Source organism: Taudactylus pleione, unplaced genomic scaffold (assembly GCF_031769625.1).
Source record: "Taudactylus pleione unplaced genomic scaffold, aTauple2 ptg000095l, whole genome shotgun sequence".
Classification (NCBI taxonomy): domain Eukaryota; kingdom Metazoa; phylum Chordata; class Amphibia; order Anura; family Myobatrachidae; genus Taudactylus; species Taudactylus pleione.
The window spans coordinates 28,755,993-28,768,202 of record NW_028284497.1 but is presented as its reverse complement, the minus strand read 5'-3'; the positions used below and the strand labels follow the sequence as shown (position 1 = coordinate 28,768,202).

The window sequence follows — 12,210 nt, the reverse complement described above, 5'->3', positions numbered from 1 at the left end:
GTAAGGGGGTGGGAAACACTCCCGTGGGACTTGACGTTTGGAGTGCCGCTTTCTTGCAAACACATATATATATTTCATATAGATTCCCATCACTCATGCACTCAGTCCCCTCTTTCTTCTTTGTTTGTGTCTTTGGGGCATATTTATTATAATATGTGATGTGCCCCCGAATATTAAGAATCCTTGTTGCTGCATATCCCACCAATAAGGATTCTTTATTCACTTAAATGTATTAATTTAGGTCTCCTGGATGGGCTTTTATTGGATCCGCGATCATTTTGCTGCTACACTTATGGGTAGCGGTACCATGCTCTGCTTTGTTGTGCACAGATGTCATCCTCTGTGTTCAGCACCCCTGTCCTAAAAAAATCCTATAGTGAACGCTGTCTAATCCTCCAACTGCTGTGTTGTTCTAATATTAATTATATTTGTAAGAGCATAGACTAAAAAGTGGGAGGAGTCAGGAATAGTAGGGGAGGAGTCTATGACAGGAGCCAGATGCTGACTTGAGGTGGGCCTGTGTGCTTTAAATGCCAGGGCCTATTTTTAGTCCCAGTTTGGCCTGGCACTGAGTATGTAAAATTCACGTAATGGAACCAAAAAAACAAATGCTTGTTAAAAAATGAATGTGCTATCAAAGGGGAAAAAAGGGAAGGAAAGGGTAATGGAGAAAAAAACAAACAAAATGGAGGATCACCGCACAGGAAAGATAGAGATAAATACAAAAATGGATATATAGTTGCTTAAATTGATTCCTACACAATATTAGTAAATCGGATATTGTAGTCTACAGGAGGGTGCACCCACGGAGCAGAATCTATGGATGAACAGGGTAGGCAAGGGCACAAAAAGGTACTCCTGTTAAGAGGCACACCTCCTATTAGTGAAATAAAAAGTAAATCTTTAATGGAATCTTTAAAAATGGAATAAAAAAACTACAAAACGACGAGCATGATATCTAGAAGAAATTCCAGAAAAGAATATAGACAATAACAAATTGAACAAAAAGAAACACAAATGGTGTACTGTGTAAGCAATGTGGATAATTACCTATGATAAGTATCAGCGAAAATATAAGTGACAATAGAAAAGATACAAGTGAAAAAATTACACATATTAAAATGCACCAAGGTCAAAATAATAATCAATTCTCAAAACAAATATGTCATTAATTGGAGACCATCCTGAAATGGAAGATATGGAGTAGCAAATATCAAAAATAAAAAAATAGGGTACCAGGTCATCCCAATAGATAGAACATATCCTAATTTGAGTGAAAAAAATTGCCTGTGTTCTTGTATACCACAGAATCTACTTTTGCCAATCATACAAAGCATAGGATTGGGAATGAGAGTTCCACAGTACAGACACAGTGAAATAAGAGTAGCAGCTGCTGCCGCTGCTGATCTCTGGCTGTGACACTGTTAACAAATAGCGCAGTGTATCAATACTGAGACGCTGCCGGTGAGAGAGCAGGGAGGGGAGAGAAAGTACCTGGTCTGTAATCATATGAATAAACCCAGCTGTTGAAAGATATAAATATAGTACATTGAAAGACATAAAAAAAATTTAATAAATCCTAATGCTATCAGTCTGTAAACTGGTATAAATACAGTAAAGAAAGGGTGCCAGGTTCCCCCAATAGAATATATCTCTCTGGTGAAAAATAGTACCTGTGTTCTAACATGCCATGAAAGCTGCTTTTCCCAATCTTGATGTACATTGGATTGGGAATGAGAGTTTCAGGGTAATGACACAGTGAAGAAAGTAAGCAGCTGCTTCTGCTGCCTCTGTTGTACTCGTGACAGCACACTGATGACAAGCAGTGCAGTGTGCCCGTACTGAGCCGCAGTAGGTGAGAGAGCAGGGAGGGAGAAAAGTACCTGGTCTGTAGTAGCGATAGATAACACAGCAGGATGGTCAATGATCCAAGGTGCAGGGGACCTCCGTGCGCACAGAGGAACCCCGTGAGTGGTGCCGATGCACGTTTTGCCGGGGGCTTTTTCAAGGAAGCTCGTCATGCATCCCGCTAGCCGGATGTAAATAGTACCCACTGTTAGCTGATTGGATAGTTCAATTAAGAGAGAAAGAACTCTCCTCCAATAGTATCCTCCAATGGGAGGACTTGGGTAAATCTGCAGTCATTCATTAATTGCTGCATCTAAACCATCCGTGCTAAGGGGAGCAGTAAACCAGAGATGCAAAAGGTGAATAAATAAATGAACGTCTCAGAGGAATTAGAAATAGTTGGAATATATATATTTTGTTTATGCATAAGCAATATTAATATTTATATAGAAGTTGAGGGATTATAGAAAATTACAATGGTCTTTAAAAAATTGCACACACACATATATATATATATATATATATATATATATTTACATATACAGTCAGTTCCATAAATATTGGGACATTGACAGAATTTTCAGATTTTGGCCTCTATTCACCACCACAATGGTTTTGAAATGAAACAAACAAGATGTGCTTTAACTGCAGACTTTCAGATTTAATTTGAGGGTAATTATATCCAAATCGGGTGAACGGTGTAGGAATTACAACAGTTTCAATATGTGCCTCCCACTTTTTAAGGGGCCAAAAGTAATGGGACTATCAACTCAAAAGCTATTTCATGGACAGGTGTGGGCTATTCCCTCGTTATTTCATTATCAATTAAGCAGGTAAAAGGTCTGGAGTTGATTCTAGGTGTGACATTTGCATTTGGAATCAGTTGCTGTCAACTCTCAATATGAGATCCAAAGAGCTGTCACTATCAGTGAAGCAAGCCATCATTAGGCTGAAAAATCAAAACAAACCCATCAGAGAGAAAGCAAAAACATTAGGTGTGGCCAAATCAACTGTTTGGAACATTCTTAAAAAGAAAGAACGCATCGGAGAGCTCAGCAACACCAAAAGACCCGGAAGACCACGGAAAACAACTGTGGTGGATGACAAAATAATTATTTCCCTGGTGAAGAAAAACCCCTTCACAACAGTTGGCCAAATCAAGAACGCTCTCCAGGAGGTGGATGTATATGTGTCAAAGTCAACAATCAAGAGAAGACTTCACAAGAGTGGATATAGAGGGTTCACCACAAGATGTAAACCATTTGTGAGCCACAAAAACAGGAAGACCAGATTAGAGTTTGCCAAACAACATCTAAAAAAACCATTACAGTTCTGGAACAACATCCTATGGACAGATGAGACAAAGATCAACTTGTACCAGAGTGATGGGAAGAGAAGAGAAGGAAAGGAACTGCTCATGATCCAAAACATACCACCTCATCAGTGAAGCATGGTGGTGGTAGTGTCATGGCGTGGGCATGTATGGCTGCCAATGGAACTGGTTCCCTTGCATTTATTGATGATGTGACTGCTGACAAAAGCAGCAGAATGAATTCTGAAGTGTTTCGGGCAATATTATATGCTCATATTCAGTCAAATGCTTCAGAAATCATTGGACGGCCCTTCACAGTGCAGATGGACAATGACCCGAAGCATACTGCAAAAGCAAGCAAAGAGATTTTTAAGGCTAAAAAGTGGAATGTTATGCAATGGCCAAGTCAATCCCCTGACCTGAATCCGATTAAGCATGCATTTCACTTGATGAAGACAAAACTGAAGGGAAAATGCCCCAAGAACAAGCAGGAACTGAAGACATTTGCAGTAGAGGCCTGGCAGAGCATCACCAGGGATGAAACCCAGCGTCTGGTGATGTCTATGCGTTTCAGACTTCAGGCTGTAATTACCTGCAAAGGATTTGCAACAAAGTATTAAAAAGTGAAAGTTAGATTTAGGATTGTTTAGTTTGTCCCATTGCTTTTGGCCCCTTAAAAAGTGGGAGGTATATATAGAAACCGTTGTAATTCCTACACCGTTCACCTGATTTGGATGTAATTACTCTCAAATCTGAAAGTCTGCAGTTAAAGCACATCTTGTTTGTTTCATTTCAAAGCCATTGTGGTGGTGAATAGAGGCCAAAGTATGAAAATTCTGTCAATGTCTCAATATTTATGCACCTGACTGTATATATAATATAATATTCCGTCTGGCAGTGTCCTGGCACTCACTGGAAAAACAGTGAAAAGACGTGCAGGTGCCCTCCTTGGAGCAAGGCTGCTCCAATACATAGAATGAAAGAACTGGCAGCACTCTGCGTCTGATGCAAAAATATTTCTTTTAATCCATCCAACGGCGTTTCGGGCAGGTGCCCATTATCAAGGATACATACAGTGTGAAGTCCTACATTCCTAAATGCCCCACAGGATTACCAATTGGATCAAGGATTCTACATCGACTATGTCGACTAGACTGAATACTATTAGTTTGCTGTCTTTTTTTTTTTTAAATCCCTGAGTGCCGCCGTCTTTGCTGGTTACATGTGGCACACCTGGTGTGCTGTTGGTTTGGAATGCAACGGGGTAAGAAGCATTGATATTTAGTGAGTGCCGGATTCCATTTTGGATATATATATATATATACACACGCGTACACACATTTATTAGCTGGGTCACCTCCATCTCTGGCTCCAACCCACCCTCCACACTATGATGATCATATCAATGGGGACTGCAATCTGCAGCACCAATGAGTCTTTTGCAGGAGATTTCTCCTGCATTAGGCTATTAATGCACAGCAACAATACATAAAGTTTTACAGAAAATGCTGTTTCTGCATAATTTTATGAAAAATGGGCTTGATAAATAGGCCCCTGTGTCTTTCATGGTGAATAAAATAAAATATGAAAATACCCCACTTTTATTGAAATCATTTAAAAAAACAACATGCAGAAGTAGGCAGACACTACCTGCCTACTTCCGTGACATCACAAGGTGGACAGAAGTTGGCTGGTCTGATAAAAAAAAGTTGGCAGGTTGACTGGTCTGATGAAAAGTTGGTTAGATGCGTGGGGCACCGTTTTAGTTGGACAGACAAGATGGATGGTTGGTCAGTTGGATGGTTTAGAGATAAGTTGATATATGGCCAGCTTTAAGCTGGCCACACATCTAAAGATTGTCTGTCCAACCAGCCAACTAGTTGATTGATTGGAATGAAATTCTGGTAAGATATGAAAGTAAATGACAATCTGCAATTTGCTCCCAAACGCTGGAAAATGGACAGAAACTGTTGTTTGTGAAATGTTTGATCTAAACAACTTGTTCAAACTTGTCTAACGACCATTTTCATCTGTTTTCTTGCATTTAGGAACAAATTGCTGATCATCATTTACTCCCATACCTTACCAGATTTTCATTCCAACCAATCAACTAGTTGGCTGGTTGGACAGATCTTTAGATGTGTGGCCAGCTTAAGAGATACATTATAAACTCCCAATCTATACATACAGTATATGGTAAACTGCATTAGTGCTCTTTTATTGTTAAATCAACAGCAACATTGTGTGTTTCATCAATGTTTTTCTTTTGTTCTTTTATATCCAGATAGTCAAAGCAGCCTATAGCTCATCAGGAAGATAGAGAAGAGATAATGGGCACATGTAGAAATGTGTAGGCACGAGATGTGCAGACAGATTAAAAGGGAGCCAGACAATACAGATGCAGACAATAGCACCTGCTTTCTGCTGCAAACGAGTCTTTTGCAGTTTGGTAAGCAAGCCCCTGAGTTTTTTTGCCAAGACTAGCTTTTAAGCTGGGTACGCACTAGGACAAACGGATTGGCCATCCGGTCAATCCGCTGTCCTATCTGACAATTGGTAAGTGCATACACACTTACTAATCATCTGCCCGATGTGTAGTGACTGATGTCACAACTGGGCGGGCATTTACATGTGCCCACCCAGTTGAGCTGTCAGTCACTGGCGGCCTCTGCAGCAATTGTTTGGTTGGTCAGTGGAATGTGTAATTATGGTGTCAACACTGAACATATTGTACTTTTAGTCTGCAGAATACAAAACAGAACAATGCTGCCTTTATAATAATCATAGGTATAGAAAAAAACTTGAACATATCGGCAATATTAAGATGAATTATAAAAAATTACAATTCACAAAACAATCTGTATACATACATAAAGTACATACATGCATAGAATATAAGTTGGATAGTTTCAAACATAGTACAAACTATTATCCAAAATACACAACTGTTAAGAACAATGTTGCCTTTATTACAGTATTCAGTGATATTGTTTGAAATGTGGGCTTTTGCCAGTATTTAAAATGAACTCCCACACAAAGATGAAATAAAAACCTATAACTCCATCTGCATACATACATACATACATTCTGTATATGGGAAGGTTTCTGGACTGCACACCCTGAATATATATAATGGGAGGTGCTACCTAATGAGACTAATTGTTGGCACAAAAACAGACAAATCTCAGGTGCACAACTCCAAATTATTAATAATATATAAATGCAATCAATAGAGGTTTTTAGCATAATCTTGGCCAAGGTTATGTGCCTACCCACCATATCCAGGTAACCTCTGTAGGGTAGGTCCCTAACATACTACGATTCAAATCCAGAGTGCAGGACACCCCAAACTAGCCCAGCTAAGCTGCCCCAGGGCACCGCCATAGTAAGAAAAGTGCAGTGTGAAAGATAGTTAGGAGCAGCTACTGCTGCATATAAAGAATGAAAAAAAAGTGAGGTACATATATAATAAACAAACAGTGAAGGGTTAAAATGTGTCATAAAAGAAAAATGTGTTATAATGCGGTGCCCTGAAACAGATCAACAAAGGCAATCCAGGGGGCCCCATGCCCCAAAAATGAACCAAAGTTGCACTACAGTATATAAAACTTGTAGGACTTACCTAGAATTGTGCCTAATACCAGTGTGCCTATTCATTACAAGACTCCATGCTTTTAAACCAATAAGATAGGGGTGCTAATCCAGACTGAGGGCGTCTCCTTTCCCTCAGGTGTGCAATAAAGCACACTGGTATTAGGCACAATTCTAGGTAAGTCCTACAAGTTTTATATACTGTAGTGCAACTTTGGTTCATTTTTGGGGCATGGGGCCCCCTGGATTGCCTTTGTTGATCTGTTTCAGGGCACCGCATTATAACACATTTTTCTTTTATGACACATTTTAACCCTTCACTGTTTGTTTATTATATATGTACCTCACTTTTTTTTCATTCTTTATATGCAGCAGTAGCTGCTCCTAACTATCTTTCACACTGCACTTTTCTTACTATGGCGGTGCCCTGGGGCAGCTTAGCTGGGCTAGTTTGGGGTGTCCTGCACTCTGGATTTGAATCGTAGTATGTTAGGGACCTACCCTACAGAGGTTACCTGGATATGGTGGGTAGGCCCATAACCTTGGCCAAGATTATGCTAAACACCTCTATTGATTGCAAAATGTTATTGCATTTATATATTATTAATAATTTGGAGTTGTGCACCTGAGATTTGTCTGTTTTTGTGCATACATACATTCTGTGTATACGGTCCATAAATACATATATATTACAGTTTGCAAAATATGTGGCCCTTGATACTGTACCATTGTTGTCTCTAGTAAAGAAAACCCTCAAAGTCTGTATGTATTGTCAGTCTCAGAATTAAGGAAATGTAATGCTGGGTACACACCCGTCGACATATTGGGCGATCAATTGAACGGCCCATATATCATGCGTGCGCGTCAGCCAGTGTGTACCAGGATATGTCTGTGAACGACGTCATTCACAGACATATCGCGTCGGCTGTGCTGCACAGCCAGTGTCCAATATATCTGCAGACATATTGGGGCATCGTGCTGTGTGTACTGGCGGTCAGCCAACTGCCCGTACACTTGCTGCACTGGCCGGTAGTGATTGACAGCTCAACTGGGTGGGCGTATGTAAATGCCTGCCTAGTACCCCTTAACCCATTATTTGTTTAATTTTCTTTGTTGTCTGACTTGTCATTTTCATCCTGCCCAATTGAGTTTCATACTTTTTTGTGCCTGTCTGAATTCAGTAATGATTGCAGATTTAAAAAAACAAGAATCCAAAATCCCAATAATTGATTAATTGATTTGTGTTGATAATTTCACAATAAAAAAAGCAAATCAGAGAAGTGGAAAGCATTGTTAAATATAAGCATCCAAAATCCCAAATGAGATTGATTACTCAGGATTTAAGGCCTAGTCAAATTGAATAATTAATTATATGATTTGATGATACTAGTCTGTATCTGCTGAGACCTGCAGGAAATGGGGCCCATATGCCTGGATAAGAAGCTGGGGATGGATGGCATTGCAAAATACAAAAGAACATGAATGCTCCAGTAAAGAAGGTAATATCAGTACACTGCCTGTCAAAAACGCACAGTCTTGGCAAAGCCAATAATGAAATGTAGTGCACAATGGAATTGTCCTTAGGCCTTCCAACCCACCCTTATGTTGTATATTAAAAAGGACAAGCACAGTTTAGCAAAACAATAACCACATAGACAGGGACTGCCACTTTTGCTGTAGTGGTTGGTTTGTTTGGGCCCCCACAAAACACCTGCCAATGGGCTTAAGACAGCTAATAGTGTTAATGATCTGCTTTAGGCAGATAAAGGTGCTGTTAATGATCTCTTCTCTACAGTGGCAAGATGTCGTCGTTATCCTCCTCCTCTCCCTCATCATTGTTAACATCATCTTTACACATTATTAACTCATTCCCGCTGAAATCCACCATTACCGAAGCCACTGTACCTTGATGTAATTGGTGGTAAAGGTCTTCATCATGAAATTTATAGTTCATTTTGATGAACATCATCTTTTCCACATTTTGAGGAAGTCTCTGACAAGGTTCCCGGATGTGCTGAAAACTCTTTCTGAGTACACACTATAAAGCAAAGCAAGTTTGCTTTCAGATTGACTTTTTTCCCCTCCCCAGTAGTCATCAGGACTGTCTGACATGTCTATTTGTACAGTGTTAAAATAATCCTCCACCATTCTATGGATGGTGTCTATCAGATTGCATTACGGTAGAGGTGTCACTAATTTTGGGAAAATCTATTAGATCTGATGATGTCAAAATATTGTGTTGGCTCATACACATCACCAGTGTGCCTCTTGGGAAAGCTCGGGTTTTTTACATGGCAGCCGCAATTGCCGGAGAACTGAAGGTTGAGTGACCACTATCTCACCATGAGCTCTCTGCATCTCTTCAGATCTATGTCAGTTGGAAAGAAATACATGACAAACGATTCAAGCCTAGGATCAAGCACGGTCGTCAAAATTGTAGTGATCCAATTTCAAGATGTTAATCCTGGTGAAGCAAACAAAGGACTCTATCTACAAGTCTGACATGCTTAGCAATTTTGCTTCAGCTTCTTGAGCTGCTTTTCCAAAAGTCTAATTAGGGGAATCCCCTCACTCAAGCTAGCAGAGTCTCAACACTCTTCCCAGGTGACTACTTGGTTTCAGCATTTTGCACAACATGAAAAGTATTCTCCACTGCACTGGACTAAGGTACATTCCCCCTCCTCACTCTGTCATGACTTGTTGTGTAGGCTTAGATGGCTTGTTGCTGTTCCTCCATTGGCTGAAGCAAATAAAGGGAGGAATTCCACCTTGTTACGACTTCTTGCTTCAGTTGGTGACATGGCAAATTGAACTGTTCTCGCAGGTGCTGCAAACCTCTACATGTAGTTGCTGAATGGCGAAAATGTCCCAGAATTTTCCGGGCCACAGACAGCATCTCCTGCACGCACCTGTCATTTAAAAAAAAAAATTCTGCACCACCAAGTTGATTGTGTGAGCAAAACATTCCCCCAGCTAAATTGCTCTCACAATATTTGTGGCATTATCGGAAATGACAAATCCCAAGGCGAATCCAAGCGGGGCAAGTCATTTTGCTATGACATCCCTTTATTTTTTCTAACCGGTTGACACCAGTATGCATCTGAGTTAAGCCGGCTAAACAGAGAGTAGTCTCCTGGGAATGAACTGGCGTTTTGTGTTACCTACTGCTGCTGAAGGTGATACGCCCACCCAGTGGGATGTCACAGTCATATAATCTTTTGTTTGCCCAGTACTGCTTGTTCACATCTGTGGTTAGGTGAATAGTGGGTACAATGGCATTAGTTTTTTTTTTTTTTAACGTCCTTTATAGGCGAGGAATTGCTTTTCTGGTCAAATGAAACGGAGATGGAATTTGGTAGCAGGGAAACAGGACCTCAATTAACTGTCTAAAACCAGATGCATTAATGGCAAATATTGGACGCAGCTCTAATACTAGCATCGCTGTCATGACTACAGTGATCCGCTGTGCAACTAGTAGTATTCTTAGTCCACTTTTGGGATGAAGATCCAGCAACAGCAGGCCTAGCGCTCAAGGATTCTATTGAGAACCTGGATTCAATTAGTTTTAGCAAATTGGAAGCAGGACTAGCTCTGATCATTATTGAGGGGATTTATGATGAAGGTGTTGGCGGTGGAGATTGCAGGTGCTGGGATCTAGCAGAGAGATGGAAGCTTACGGACGCTGGACTGCTTGTCTTTTCATGAACACGCTGCAAATTACTTAACGGACGAGGTCCCTAGATGGTTAATTCCACACATAAGAGATGGATTTTTTCATCTTATGCCCAGGCATTACAATGGCCGCCTTATCATGGTGCCTGACTTGCACAAACAGCATCCTCATAATCAACATCCTCATTAATGGCATCAGCTACACAAATATCCCCCTCATCCTGTTGCACTTCCTCAGTAGCATCCTCAATTTCTATGTCAGCATCTTTATTTGTGCCTCTCATCCCCCACATTGGCAAAGGGTAGAAGATGGCTTCTCTACATGTTTGGTATCAAAAAGGTCAGGCCTACACATAGTACTCATGGACACCCTTAGACTACTCAAGGATTTGTGACATTTCTGAACAAAGTTTGTTCTTCCACCATAGTGGGTTTTTTTAGCACTGATTTTCCTGTTTTAATTTTTTTGATGACTCTTCTAGACTCAGTGTGAGAATGTCTTGCATCGTCGTGTGAGGCAGAAGAAGATGCCTGACTGACAGCAGTTGCAGAACTACCACTCACAAATAAAGGCCTTTTCTTGCCACTGTGTGTGGTGTATGACATGTTCGCAATTTAATGTTTTTCTGCAGTAAACTTTCCCTTTATTAGCGGTGTTGTTTTTTTCAGCAATATAAAATATTGTTTTGACTTCAGATGCCCTTTCTTAAACCCTCTATGCCCTTGAGCACTGGCTTTAGTAGATGATGTTGAAGGACTAGTATTGTCATGACTTGTGGCAACAGCTGCAGCGCTAGTACTTGGTTGCTACTCCTGTTGTTCTATAGGTTGATCGTCGGGATCCATATCAATGCACTGCACAGATAATTTATTAAGGCGATAACCATTGACCTACTGATGTTAGACTTAAACACTGCATCACAGCCTGAAGTGTTTTGAATACACACACAGTTTTTCTCTTTTAATTTTTTTACACACTACTGCAAATCACTGATTGTAATGGTGGGCACCAGTGTGCACCAATAAAGGGTTAATGCCGCACTGCGGGAAGTGACACAAAAAAACTGTGCAGTTGTGCACCAAGGGTTAATGGTACTTAATACTGCAGTGCTCAGTTAAGTAAGTTCCTTACATAGGCGAGCACCACTGTGACACTAACAACAAGTTTTAATACACTAGTGTAAGTCATATTATATTATAGATGTTCCTGCACTATAAAATTTAAAAACAATGTTTTGCTTGCTGCCTACATCAAAAACTAGCTTGGCCAGTATTAATTTACACTAAGGAACATGTGGGACTCCTCGCTCCTCCTATCAAACATCCAACTACTCTGGTTGTCCTGTGTGAAATGGTGCCTGAATCACTGTGGGAGGGACTTATATCAGATCCAAAACATGCAGGATCCAATGCTCGGAAGATGACATTTTGCCTAGTTTTCCTGGCGAGAAAACCTGAGCCATGGCTCGGATTCACTCAGAAACTGGAAATTTAGGTGGCTTGGTATTCAGAAAACTACTAGAATTTAAAAATTGTTTGTATTCCATCATCATTTCCTACTCCTCCAGGGATTCCCCACCGTGGATAAGCCTGCGTACACCCGTCCTGATAAATATATATAGGATCATTATGGAAAAATAAGTATTGCTAATTGAAGTTTTTGGGTGAAAGAGAAAGGATTGGTCCTTGAACAATCGTGACAACTTGATAATGTAAGCAAAGTTCACAAATCCAAATACATTGTTATCCTGAGTAATAGACTGAAAATGGACCTTCATTTTATTCCC

At 40.3% G+C, this 12,210-nt stretch overlaps 1 protein-coding gene across 3 annotated transcripts in view; it reads left to right on the top strand.

The window, feature by feature from the left end:
• Nucleotides 1-12,210, top strand: part of AOPEP (aminopeptidase O (putative)) — a 562,421-nt gene that overhangs the window by 12,419 nt on the left and 537,792 nt on the right. The gene's annotated exons all lie outside the window — the stretch shown is intronic.